The sequence below is a fragment of the Giraffa tippelskirchi genome, chromosome 6, assembly GCF_054371585.1.
Source record: "Giraffa tippelskirchi isolate mGirTip1 chromosome 6, T2T-mGirTip1v1.2.pri, whole genome shotgun sequence".
Taxonomy (NCBI): Eukaryota; Metazoa; Chordata; class Mammalia; order Artiodactyla; family Giraffidae; genus Giraffa; species Giraffa tippelskirchi.
The window spans coordinates 23,495,448-23,510,121 of NC_137280.1; the positions used below are offsets into that span (position 1 = coordinate 23,495,448).

Sequence of the window (14,674 nt, forward strand, 5' to 3'; positions counted from 1 at the left end):
AAATGTGATGTATCAATGGTTTTAATTTTTATCTCTTTTAAATGTAATTATGCACCTTTAATATGCTTAGGCAATTTGTATTTCCTTTTTCATCAACTTTTCAAAGATATCATTTACCTCTTTTTCTGCTCTTGCTCACTTTATTTTGTACAATATACTATATATATATATATATATATAATCTTTTGCTATTTGGGTTGCAAATGCTTTTTCCAGGTTTATCATTTGTCTCTTTACTTGTAAAAAGCTCTTCTTCATGCCATTCTTTTTAGTTTTTATTTGGGAGTTTTCTAAGACACTTTTTTCAATGTTAAAAACTGTAAGATATTAGTGGTTTCATGACTGTATGATGTGTCTACATTAGAGTTTACATTTTCTAAATTTTTGCTAAGTATTTATGTTCACAGATTTGGTTTATTTTGGCTCTGACTCTCATTTTCATCATCTAATTGATTTAGAGTCTTCTTATCTTTTCTGTTATCAGATATTCATATTCTCAGAGTTAAAGTTTCCCACAATCTTCTTATTGATTGTTGAAATTAGTTGGTGTCGTACTTACTCTTCCACTTAGAATTTATCCATTATTAACTTTGGGACAAATTATGGCATTTTTGCCATTGTATCAATATTGATAGTATATTTTTTTCTGTTAAATATAAGCTGAATGTCCTTTTGCTAGTTACATGTGATAGCCTATGTTCATTTATTATATTTTGTATGAGATAATTAAATTAATACAAAAGATCTTCAGCCAGGTCACTGACCAGTTCTTATCCAGGCTAATTTGTTGTTTTTAAAAGCCACATCATAATCACTTATTTAACATTTGAAAAATGTGTAAATATTTGACTCCTCCAAATATTAATACTATGTCCTGCCACTTGAGAACTCTTCTGTAGACTGATGTGATAAGGCCCATTTCTCATTTTGTTCTCCATCCTCATGGAAGAGATCCAGGAGGCTCTCTTCAAAGGAAGTCTAACTCAGACCAGCTCATAAAGAAAAAAGCACAAGATTTGACCTGAAGTTTTAAAATTATTCCCTTTATTTAACCTTGTGCACTCTGAACTCTTTTGAACTAAAATAGTATCATTTCCATTCTTTCTTGTATGAATGTGGTTGCTGGAAGGAAGTGTTACTACACTTGGTTAAATAACAAGAGATAATGATTCTCAGCTATTTTAAGAACGAGACAGTTTTCATTAATAGAAGAGAATGTCTCTTTTTGCTGTTTGTGGACATTCAATTAGTTATGTTGAGATGAACAATAGAACAAGTAATCCCTAACAGCAGGAAATACGCTTCCTAGAACTTTTTTCAGCACCCACATCACAAATAGATTTCCCTCTCCTAAGTGTTTGGCCTGTCTTTAACTTACGGTTATAATGAGCTGTGTTACTGTTCAGGAGCAAATTTGTGGTTTACCATCAACAAGTGTACAAGATGATCGGACATTTTATGTACTAGTCTCATTTCTTGGTCCATTTTATATTTCTATCTTATTTTCCCTTTGCTGTGTTTTTTGCACCTATTTTTAATGTTGTATTTTTCAGTGTTATTATGCATCTTTATAAGCTGCTTTAACTTTGGAACAGTACAGAAAACTTAATAATACATACCTTATACACATGATAATTTATATATATATATATGTAGGTTTGGGTAAATTCTGGGAGTTGGTGATGGACAGGGAGGCTGCGATTCATGGGGTCGCAAAGAGCCGGACACAACTGAGGGACTGAACTGAACTGAAGACCGTAGGGATTCTAGTTCAACATAGGGGTTCTAGTTGCTGACTATGTCTATTCCAATTGTTCACTCCAGAACTGAGGAAATAACTATGGCATGAATCATGGGATCCACTAGGCCCATTGAGAGGTGAACCCAAACCCAAACTCTATTAATTACCCCGTCTTCATAAGCCACTTCTCTTGACGTTTTGGGTGTCAAGAAATTAACCAAAGTCTAGTTACTTCTCCTTCCCCAAAACACAGTCATCTGAGTAAATAGCTCCAGGTCCTGTGGGGGAAGACCGGGAAAAAGACTTATCGTGAGAGTCTTTCCTCAAGAGACCTGACCTTCTTTTCATTCAAGGAGTTCTCTTCATTTTATGGTTCTGAACTGGCTCAAGTCTTGGTTGGATAAGAGGCTGGGGCTTCCCTGGTGACTCAGTGGTAAAGAATCTGCCTGCCAATGCAGAAGACATGGATTCTGTCCCTGATCTGGGAAGATCCCACATGCCTCAGAGCAGCTAACTCCTGGACAACTACTGATCCTGTGCTCTAGAGCCCAGGAGCTACAACTACCGAAGCCCTAGAGCCTGAGCTTTGCAACAAGAGAAGCCACCGCGATGAGAAGCCCATGTGCACTGCAACTAGAGAAAAGTCCTCGCAGCAGTGAAGACCCAGCACAGCCAAAAGAAATAAATAAAATTATTTTAAATAAAAGAGGCTGTGACTATTGTGGTGACTCAGGTTCTACTTCTATAAGCCAGAACTAAGGTTTTTCTGGTAGATAAGACTTTAGTAGTCTGTCCTGTCTACCTCAGTCCTAGGAAAAAGTAAGTTATAAATACCAGCTACAATCACATAACTAGCTGCAGAAACACATACTGCAGCAATAAGTACTTCTTCCTTGATTTGATATAAATATCAAATATCAATATTTTGTCATCTCCTATTCCTATTTACAGCTGGTAAAGAATCCGCCTGCAATGCGGACACCTGGGTTCAATTCCTGGGTTGGGAAGATCCCCTGGAGAAGGGAAAGGCTACCCACTCCTGTATTCTGGCCTGAAGAATTCCATGGACAGTCCATAGGGTCGCAAAGAGTCGGACACGACTGACCGACTTTCACTTTCATTCCTCTATTTAACATAAAATGTATAAATTGCAGTTAACCTTATATCTCAGTATTTAAGCTACAGAGCTTAAATTGTATGACTCAGCTAAAAGAATGACTTCACCCCAAGATGAATAAAGGGACACCTGAGACTTTGAGTAGCCTCTTTTGGGAAGCAGGTCTATATGTTTTTGTGTGGATAGCTGTGCCATGTACTATGGAAACATAAATTTGTGTTTATCTTTATTTGTAAGTTAAATGTGGCTAAAAGACATGTGTATTGGATGCCAGATTGTCAACAGCTGGATTGTTGTAGTTTATGCTATCACTTGCGTTAAGTTGGGAACAACTGTATTTCTTAAGTCCTCTGCTATGTAATGATATTGAATGGCAGCTGGCTTAAAGAGAAATTTGAGCTTCAAGGGTTCAGTCATAAAGAATCTGCCTGCCAATGCAGGAGACTCTAGTTCAATTCCTGGGTCAGGAAGATGCCCTGGAGAAGGAAATGACAAGCAGTTCCAGTGTTTTTGCCTGTGAAAACCCATAGACAGAGGAGCCTGGCAGGCTGCAGTCCATGGGGACACAAAAGAGTCAGACATGACTTCGTGATTCAACAACAACAGAGGAGTTTACATGGGATTTGGGGGACAGAAATGAAACAGTGGTCACAACTTCCTAGAAGTCTTTTTTCAGCAAGATACAGTGATAGACAGAAGCCTAGGTACACAGTGGGTATGAGCTTGAAACTCACTCTACTCTACATCCTGCTTTTCTTCTGAATTCTGACCCTGCTGACCCAGAACCCTTAGTCCCACCACTAGATGACCAGCTGCAGAGGCAGTATATTTCCAGAGGCCACCCAGAAATTCCCTCTTTGCCATCACACTCTGGTGGTGGGGCACACCTGGCTTCCCAGACATATTAGTGACTCCTCTGCCCCTCCAATTCCCCTTCCAGACCTTCCCTTCTTCAGCTCCTCTCCCAATCACATAAAGTCTAATTCTTCTAATAATTCCTTCTGTAACACCCAGTGACTTTACTCTCCTGCCTGAACCATGGCTGACATAAGTATTATCTGTTGATTTTTCCACTATTAAATATGAGAACTTATTCCTTTTTCCTCCTGCTTCTCCCCTAAACACCATCCTCCACCTCCCTCACCCTCATCCTTCCAATACGGCTAGATCAGTATCGAATGGCTATGTTACTGTGTCTGACTATGTTTTTCAGAGCTCAGTCATGTGTAAACTGGACTACTGTTATTTTCCTGGGCAACTCTATTTTCTCTAAAATTATCATTACCTCGTTGTCTCCTCTGCAGAGTTTTCTGTAGCTTACCAGAAGTTGAACCCAAACATTATCTGAATCACCTCTTAATATGTTCCTTTGCCCCACGTAGACCATCAGTTTCATCTTTCATCTTCAAGTTCCTCTTGAAGGCTCTGGAGTCCTTTTGCTCAACTAGTTACCCTTTGTGGCTGATACATGATTGTCATTATGTCCCTTCACTGACTTCCTGGGAATTCTTTTCTCTCATCTCTAGCGGGTTTTTTGTTTCCTATGACCCATGTCTTCCTCTTTCCAGGTTAATTTTCATTGTGGTGGAGGATATTCTCTAGGCGTTTCCTGAAAAATTTTGTATAAGGGTAAACATTTTTTGAGACTTTTCTATGTCCAAAGTGTCCTTATTTCACTCTCACAACTATTTGGATAAGGTATAAAATTTCATGTTGAAATCATTTTTCTTTAGTAGTTTGAAAACATGACTCCATTGCTTTTTACTTTGCCATAATGCTTTGAGAAGGCCAAACCTTTCCAATTACTGATTCTTTCTCATGTTCCTGTCTGTAGCGCACTCCCAGAAGACTGAAGGGCTGAAATTTCACTGAAACTACTTTGTCACGGATATTTTTTTGGAAGTTTGATGGCCCTTTTAACCCTGAAAATATATGTTTTTCAGTTCTATAAATGTTCTTTAATTATTTGGTGTATGATTCCTCCCAAGCCCATACACACATTTTTCTTTCCTCCTTTTATTTGAGAATACCTACTGTTCAAATATCCTAGAGTGGCCCTCTAATTTTCCCATATTTTCTCTCCTACTTTTCATGTCTTTGCATTTTTTCTCTACTTTCTGGAATATTCCCTCAACTTCATCCTTTAAGTCTTCTAGTTAGTTTTCATTGCTCTTCTCACTTTTTTTTAAATTTCAGGAGCTCTCTTTCATTTTAAAATTGTCTTTACTGCACATAGTCTCATTTATTTCAAGTTGTGGTTTGTTTTGGTCTTTATCTTTCATCTTAGAGACTTTTCTTGATATTTTATAATTCTTGGCTATTTGTTTATATTTAAAAGTGAGAGATTAACAAGCTGATCTTTAAAAAAAATTCTTACCACTTTGGTGATGCTTGCCAACTTGAACTTCCCTGTGTGGTAAAAACAGACCATAAGTAACCTGAATGAGGCATTTACTGGAAGGAATCAAAATACAATTTATTTAAATATTTTCACTAGGGTTGGTCAGATTTCTCAGAGAAAAGTTTTCCAATATTCTGCAAAGAGGGAAGGCTGAGGGGAGGCAGTTATTGTTATTGTCTTGTCTTTAACTCTTCCTTTCTCTGTGTTTTTCTCCCCTTATGAAAAAGTTGTTTTACTTAAGATTTCATAAGACTTTAGGAGAGAAAAAAATGAAAGGCATGGAAATACATTCTATTATTACTTGCCTTTGTATGTTTTTCCTTTATTCACTCAACAAATAATAATTGAAGTCCTGTATATTGACACAGTTATGGGTGCTGAGAATATAGCCATGAGAAAGGAAGACAAGATCCTTATGGAGACTTTATCTTAAGTGGGAAGAGAGTTAAACACCACAAACTAAATACATGGGGATTGTCTTAACAAATAAAAAGTGCTTATTTTTGTACATTTATTTTGATGCAAATTCAAAAAACTTACACATACTCTTTTCCAAACATGACTAATAATTTAAATTTTGCTGCATTGACTTTATCATTCACTTTTCACTTTACCTCTACAGCCATACATATTTTTCTGAACCACTGATGTGTAAGTTTTAAATATGGTCTGTTAGTCCTAAATACATCAATGTATACTTCCTGAGAACAAGAACATCCACTTATATAACCTCAACATTATCAAAATTAGGAAGTTTAACATTGATAACATATCTTTATTTAATTCATACTCTGTATTCAGATTTTCTCAGTTATCCAATGTGCCCTTTATAGCTACTGATTCCCCAGCATGGGCTTGAATCCAGGATCACACACTACATTTACTTGTCATGCCTCATTGTCCTCTTTAGCCTGGAACTCTTTCTCAGTTTTTCTTTGTCATCAGTGGCCTTGTTATTTTTGAAGAACACATTCTATTTTGCCTCCTAAGAAATCTGTATGCAGGTCAAGAAGCACAATTAGAACTGGACATGGAAAACAGACTGGTTCCAAATTGGGAGAAGAGTATCTCAAAGCTGTATATTGTCACCCTACTTATTTAAATTATATGCAGAGTACATCATGCGAAATGCCGGGATGGATGAAGCACAAGCTGGAATCAAGATGCAGGGGGAAATATCAATAACCTCAGATATGCAGATGACACTACCCTTATGGCAGACAGTGAAGAGGAACTAAAGAGCCTTTGATGAAGGTGAAAGAGGAGAATGAAAAAGTTGGCTTAAGGCTGAACATTCAGAAAACTGAGATCATGGCATCCGGTCCCATCACTTCATGGAAAATAAATAGGGAAACAATGGAAATGGTGAGAGACTTTATTGTTTTGGGCTCCAAAATCACTACAGATGGTAACTGCAGCCACGAAATTAAAAGATGCCTGCTCCTTGGAAGAAAAGCTATGGCAAACATAGACAGCATATTAAAAAGCAGAGACATTACTTTGCCAACAAAGATCCGTCTAGTCAAAGCTATGGTTTTTCCAGTAGTCATGTATGGATGTCAGAGTTGGAGTATAAAGGAAGCTGAGCACAGAAGAATTAATGCTTTTGAACTGTGGTGTTGGAGAAGACTCTTGAGAGTCTCTTGGACTGCAAGGAGATCCAACCATTCCATCCTTAAGGAAATCAGTCCTGAATATTCATTGGAAGGACTGATGCTGAAGCTGAACTCCAATATTTTGGCCACCTGATGCAAAGAACTGACTCATTGGAAAAGACCCTGATGCTGGGAAAGATTGAAGGTGGGAGAAGGGGATGACAGAGGCTGAGATGGTTGGATGGCATTACTGACTCAATGGACATGAGTTTGAGTAAGCTCCAGGAGTTAATGATGGACAGGGAAGCTTGGCGTGCTGCAGTCCATGGGGTCACAAAGAGTCAGACATGACTGAGCGACTGAACTGATTCTATTTTGCTGAATGCTCCATGGTTTGGATTTGTCTGATATTTCCTCACAATTAAATCCCTCTCTTTGTGGGGAGGAATACTATAAGATTGGTGCTGTGTCCTTCTCAGGGCATATCAAGAGCAACATGCCGCTGATCTGTCTCATTACCCACTACTTGTTTAAGTTGTCTGCCAGGATTTTACATGTTAAAGTCACTATTTTTCCTTTTCAGATTAATAATTTATAGGATTCATGGCAAATAGATGGGGAAACAGTGGCTGACTTTATTTTGGGGGGGCTCCAAAATCACTGAAAATAGTGACTGCAGCCATGACATTAAAAGATGCTTACTCCTTGGAAGGAAAGTTATGACCAATCTAGACAGCATATTAAAAAGCAGAGATATTACTTTGCCAACAAAGGTCCATCTAGTCAAGGCTATGGTTTTTCCAGTAGTCATGTATGGATGTGAGAGTTGGACTATGAAGAAAGCTGAGCGCCGAAGAATTGATGCTTTTGAATTGTGGTGTTGGAGAAGACTCTTGAGAGTCCCTTGGACTTCAAGGAGATCCAACCAGTCCATCGTAAAAGAGATCAGTCCTGGGTGTTCATTGGAAGGACTGATGTTGAAGCTGAAACTCCAATACTTTGGCCACCTCATGCAAAGAGCTGACTCATTTGAAAAGACCCTGATGCTGGGAAAGATTGAGGGCAGGAGGAGAGGGAGATGACAGAGGATGAGATGGTTGGATAGCGTCACTGACTCAATGGACATAAGTTTGGGTAAGCTCCGGGAGTTGGTGACGGACAGGGAGGCCTGGCGTGCTGTGGTCCATGGGGTCACAAAGAGTCGGACACGACTGAGCTACTGAACTGAACTGAACTGAATTTATAGGAAACACTTTGAGATTATGGAAATACCCTCTTTCTCATCAAACTTTCACCCTAATTTGGTCATACATTAATGCTTTATTAATTGATAATTAATAAATATTACTCTGATGGTTGTCAAATGGTGATTTTTCTAACTACATTATTTCTTCCACATTTATTAGTTGTTCTTCTAGTGTAAGGAAAAGTTTTCTCTTCTCCCTGATCAATAGATGGAAAGCAGTACAGACTCACAGATTCTTATTTTGCTCAATGTGTTATACTCTGTTATTACGCTTATTTTGCATCTCAGTTTGTCCCAGATTTGGCCTGTGAAGACTATTAAGCTGGGTTCTGTACTTCAAAAAATTGAACCCACGTCTCCTGTATCTCCTGCATTGGCAGGCAGATTCTTTACCACTAAGCCACTCAGTTCTATCTTAGGAAGATAATTACTTTGGTAGCACTGAAAATGCATTGAAGGGAAACCAGTTCAGAGGTTAATTACTATGACTGTATTATATATGATATATATAATTTTATGGTGAAGAAAGCTGAGTGCTGAAGAATTGATGCTTTTGAACTGTGGTGTTGGAGAAGACTCTTGAGAGTCCCTTGGACTGCAAGGAGATCCAACCAGTCCCTCCTAAAGGAGATCAGGCCTGGGTGTTCATTGGAAGGACTGATGTTGAAGCTCAAACTCCAATACTTTGGCCACCTCATGTGAAGAGTTGATTCATTGGAAAAGACCCTGATGCTGGGAAGGATTGGGGGCAGGAGGAGAAGGGGACGACAGAGGATGAGATGGTTGAATGGCATCACTGACTCGATGGACATGGGTTTGGGTAAATTCCGGGAGTTGGTGATTGACAGGGAGGCCTGGCGTGTTGCGATTCATGGGGTCGCAAAGAGTCAGACACGACTGAGCGACTGAACTGAACTGAACTGACGTATATATATACACACACACACACACACACACGCACACAGCTGATTCTCGTTATTCATGGTAGTTGTGTTCTACAAAGTCAACAATGAATTAGCAAATACTGACCCATTGCTCCTTAGAGAAATACAGGGTAAGATTCCTGTAAGCCTCTTGTCTCTTTCCATCAACGGGTCAATACATAACCTTGTTTTATGTATGTTTCTGTTTAAAGACACCTTATTTAATATATATTGTTAATTCATTAACAGCCTAATCACAGCAACAGCACTATAAATTCACATCTGAATGAAGTTTATTCAACATATTTTTTCCTGAAAGGCACATCACAGCTGGGGGACACTAGACAACACTTCAACACTACACTTGGGGACCTTTATAACTGAAATAACCAACAACAATCCAAAAATGTGAAAAATCTGGCCCTAAATAGATCACAAAAAGGATACTTGTTTACAATATGAGAGCTGAAACAAGAAGGCAGAATGCCACCTCATTCAACCTCAGCTGGGAATATAAATGTCATGTGACTCAAATTTTTGCCATTCTGTGCATGTCCATGAGTGATCATGAAAGCATCAGGAATATTGATTTTGAGGCTACAGATAAATTTAATGAATAGGCAAATTTGCAAAAGCAGAATCTGTGGATAATGAGTATCAACTACACACCTACATATGTATAAAAGTAAACCATGCAATGTTGCTGCTAAGTCGCTTCAGTCGTGTCCAACTCTGTGCGACCCCATAGATGGCAGCTCACCAGGCTCCCCTGCCCCTGGGATTCTCCAGGCAAGAACACTGGAGTTGGTTGCCATTTCCTTCTCCAATGCATGAAAGTGAAAAATGAAAGTGAAGTCGCTCAGTCGTGTCCGACTCTTCGTGACCCCATGGACTGCAGCCCACCAGGCTCCTCCGTCCATGGGATTTTCCAGGCAAGAGTACTGGAGTGGGGTGCAATTGCCTTCTCCAGTGCAATGTTAGTGGAAACAAAAATGAAGGATTTTATCAATTAAATGCAGGAATGGGGAGAGATAGAAGGCAAAGATGATGCTGAAGTTTCTATTTTGAAAGACTGGGTGAATATTAATGCTATTACCAAAAAATATAATCCTGAAAAAGAGACTGGAGGAGAAGGATCATAAAATTTTGGAAATAAAGAATTTTAGAACAAGGATAACATCCTGGCAGAGATAGATAGTAATTGTGATGATACGGAACTGAAGCACCAAACAGAGGCCATATCTAGATATAAAATTTGATTATTGGTTACACATAGAATACAACTTAAGTGTTAGGACTACAGCAGATTACTTAGGTAAGAAGCAAAAAAAATCCATGATAGAACTTTGAAAAATGTACTAAATTTAAGGTGTCTAGAGAAAGAGAACCAATGAAAAAGCCAAGGAGAAGATTGTGGGGGAAAAACTCAAATCTAAGGGGGATTACATGAGTTTTCCTTGTAACTCAGTTGGTAAAGAATCTGCCTGCAAGCAGGAGACCCGGGTTCAATTCCTGGGTCAGGAAAATCCCCTGGAGAAGGAAATAGCAATCCACTCCAGTATTCTTGCCTGGAAAATCCCATGGATGGAGGAGCCTGGTAGGCTGCAGTCCATGGGGTCACTAAGGGTCAGACGCGACTGAGCGACTTCACTTTCACTTTTCACTTTCATGCATTGGAGAAGGAAACGGCAACCCACTCAGTGTTCTTGCCTGGAGAATCCCAGGGACAGGGGAGCCTGGTGGGCTGCCATCTCTGGGGTCGTACAAAGTCAGACATGACTGAAGCGACTTAGCAGCAGCAGCAGCAGCAGCAAGAAGGACAGGAAGGAAAGGAAAACATGTCCAAACATGTATGTTATACAAATCTAAATATGCGACATTATTTGTATATTTGGTGCCCCTTGCCTGTGCCACACTCTAATTTTTATCATGCTTTCAGATGTTAGAAATGATTTAAGATTGGAGAAAGGTAGATAGCCCACAAATACACCAGAGTCCAAATGGACCAAGATGATAGTTTTTTGGGGAAATTGGAAACAACTTGTACCATCAATCTCATGACAGAGAGAGTATATGGACCAAAAATAATGAAAAGCTGATCCGTGATGTCATATCAAGAAACAGGTTTTTCTATCCCATTGCAGTAAGGCTTATCTATAAGGAAAGCACAGGAGCAGAAAAACCAGGACAGTAGACTTCAGAAAGAAAAAACCAGGAATATTGAAGCATTAACCAGAGTTTTCAGAGAGAAGACTTCCATTTCCTGGGAATGGCAGGCTGGGTTATTTGAATAACTCTCCTGCTGAAACCAACTAAAAATGCCAGCTATAATAAACATCTTTCTAATAGGCACAAAGAACTATGAAGATATTAAAAAATAACAAGCCAAACAAGAACCCAGGATGGTACGTGAACACAAAAGCCACTTTCAACCCGAGAATATTTGCCCAACATGAAAATGTGAATTTTTGTTTTCTCAGGATGGTGAGTGTGTTTTGTAGGAAGGGAAATAGAAATTCAAAGCAAGGTACATATTAGTTGAGGAATTAAATAGGAGACCCTCCTCTCAATAAGCTGGTACCCCAGCTACACCCTTGGAGTCAGGGTGACTCAGTAGCAAACCAGCCCTCACCACTTCTTGCATCTCAGATTTACATCAACTAAGTGGCCTACAGACCCTCAGAATCTAATTTGCATTAAGATGATCCTGGACTGATAGTGTCTGTGGCTGCTGGCAGAAGTAAATTCTAAACCTATCCAGGGGACCTCCCTGGTAGTAGTGGATAAGAATCTGCTTGGCCATGCAGGGGACATGAGTTCAATCCCTGGTCCGGGATGATCCCACCTGCCACGGAGCAACTAAGCCCACGAGCCACAACTTCTCAGCCAGCTGCTCTAGAGCCTGTGAGCTGCAACTACTGAGCCCGAGTGCTATAACTCCTGGAGCCTGCACACCTAGATCTTGTGTTCACCAACAAGAAAAGCCACCGCAATAAGAAGCTCACACACAGTAATAAAGAGTAGCCCCCACTTGCCACAACTAGAGAAAGCTGGTGCGCAGTAACGACTCAGTGCAACCAAACTAAATAAACAAAACTTGAGGTAGGAACTATATTTTATCTCGGTATCTTAGATAGATTTAGGAAGCATGGCCAACCTAGATAGCATATTTAAAAGCAGAGACATTACTTTGCCAACAAAAGTCTGTCTAGTCAAGGCTATGGTTTTTCCAGTGGTCATGTATGGATGTGAGAGTTGGACAGTGAAGAAAGCTGAGCACCGCAGAATTGATGCTTTTGAACTGTGGTGTTGGAGAAGACTCTTGAGAGTCCCTTGGACTGCAAGGAGATCCAATCAATCCATCCTAAAGGAGATCAATCCTGGGTGTTCATTGGAAGGACTGATGTTGAAGCTGAAACTCCAATACTTTGGCCACCTCATGTGAAGAGTTGACTCATTGGAAAAGACCTTAATGCTGGGTAGGATTGGGGGCAGGAGGAGAAGGGGACGACAGAGGATGAGATGGTTGGATGGCATCACTGACTTGATGCACACAGGTTTGGGTAGACTCCGGGAGTTGGTGATGGACAAAGAGGCCTGGCGTACTGCAATTCATGGGGTCACAAAGAGTCAGACACGACTGAGCGATTGAACTGAATAATTGAAAGAATGAGTTGAAATGAAAAAAGAGAAGGAAATAAGAAAGAAGAGAAATTAAGAAACAAAAAAGGAGAGACATAATAAATGAAATTTATGTACTTTGGAGGTCTTCCCTGGTGGCTCAGTTGGTAAAGAGTTTGCCTGCAATGAAGAAGATCCACGTTCAATCCCTGGATCAGGAAGATCCCCTGGAGGAGGATTCCATGGACAGAGGAGTCTGGTGGGCTACACAGTCCATGGGGTCACAAGAGTCAGACACAACTTAGCAACTAAACCTACCTCTGTACTTTGGAAAAAGGAGAAAAAGAGAGATTGGAAGACACAAAATAAAGAGAAAAAGAATAAGAGAAGATACAAGAAATTAGAAACATTAAACAATACTTCTGGGCATCTCCAGTTGTGAGCTACGTTATAATGCTTTCTTTTAGAATCTTGACCCTTCTAAGTTTTCTCTGCTTTCACAAATAATAAAATATATTTCTTAGTATCCCGAGTGCACATTAAACGACAAGAGGAAGGAACTCTAGATGCACTCTTCATGGCAGGGGGAGCCCTCATTTAAATCGTGGAATTAGCATGGAAAGTGGAAGCACCCTGGACTGACTGTTGATGAGTTTATGCAAATTCCTCTGTATTATCCTGTTAGATGATACTGTGGTTTTCAATTGTTTGCTTCCCTTTTCCTTTATGTTAATTATCTCACCCATTGCCATGGAATCTGCAGTGACTTCTTGTAGGAGAAACACACCTCCCTGGCCCACTGATATTCGTCACAGCCATAGAATTTGATTTGGTCAACATCATGTGTGACCCATGCCACATCCAAGCAGAAGCTTTAAGAGCCATGGTTTGTCTTGTTCTTTTTCTTTAGATGTGAAAATGTCATTTCATGTGTGCTGAGTTTCTTCAGTCGTGTCTGACTCTACAGCCATGGACTGTTGTCTGCCAGGCTCCTCTGACCTTGGGATTCTCCAGGCATGAATATTGGAGTGGGTTGTCATGCCCACTCCAGGGGATCTTCCTGACCCAGGGAGCGAACCTGTCTCTCTTTTGCCTCCTAAATTAGCAGGCAGGTTCTTAAACCACTAGCGCCACCTGGGAGACATTTCATGGGGTAGAATGAATGCACGTATATGTATGGCTGAGTCCCTTTGCTGTCCACCTGAAACTATCACAACATTGTTAATCGGCTATACCACAATCCAAAATAAAAAGTTTAAAAAGAAAATTATGTTTCAAGTAAGAGTTGCTCCTTTATCCTGAATCCTAGAATAAGAGGACAGGGGCAGCAGAGCTACAGCTGATCTTCAGACACCTCTGCTGTTCTCATTTACTGGGATTGAGGGACAGTTTGTTACCAAAGCAGAACTGACTTATATATCATTGTCTTTGATGTGCAAACTACAGTTGTTGTTTTTTTTTTTTAAAGCAAATGCCTGGGTTACTTTGTTTCCAGTAACACATATGTTCTGAGATTTAAAAAAAAGGCTGAAAAAAAGGCATATATGTTCAGGAAAAAAAGGCAATGTTTGAAATATAAATTTGTCTATGTTTATAAACCTTTTTTATTTCTCAATATCTATATTGTACATGAAAGAGAACCACAAAAATCAATCCATAATCTGTAAAATTCACAGATCTACAATGTCTGAGAATGCAGTAAAAGAGAATAATCACATATTTGCCTAGGTTGCTTTGCTCATTGCAGGAAAAATAGGTTACTTATAAACGTTAGAAAAAAAATTATAAGGCACTCTGTGTGTATAGAGAAGACCACCTCTTTCTTCACCACTACCACCATAAAAATATTTACAGACTATAAATATCTTGGTTTCAGGACCCACTGGTCATCTGATAGTTCAGTAATCGTCTCAGTGCAGAAAGAAAAATATGTTTCTTGGTTTTAGAGGAAGGAAAAGGAAAACAACTCCAATAGTTGCATTTTTAAATTCCAAGCTGCAAAGGAAATGTTTTCTTTCGTGAAAAACCAG

General features: G+C 39.5%; 1 long non-coding RNA gene across 1 annotated transcript in view; it reads right to left on the minus strand.

The window, feature by feature from the left end:
- Positions 1 to 3,450: 3,450 nt before the first annotated feature.
- The window catches only part of LOC145510896 (uncharacterized), a 68,954-nt gene continuing 57,730 nt past the window's right edge, over positions 3,451 to 14,674 (minus strand). The window contains exons 5-6 of the long non-coding RNA XR_014057289.1: positions 5,236 to 5,267; positions 3,451 to 4,467 (exon numbers count right to left, since the gene is read on the minus strand). This is a non-coding gene — a long non-coding RNA (uncharacterized LOC145510896). The remainder of the gene's footprint in view (positions 4,468 to 5,235; positions 5,268 to 14,674) is intronic.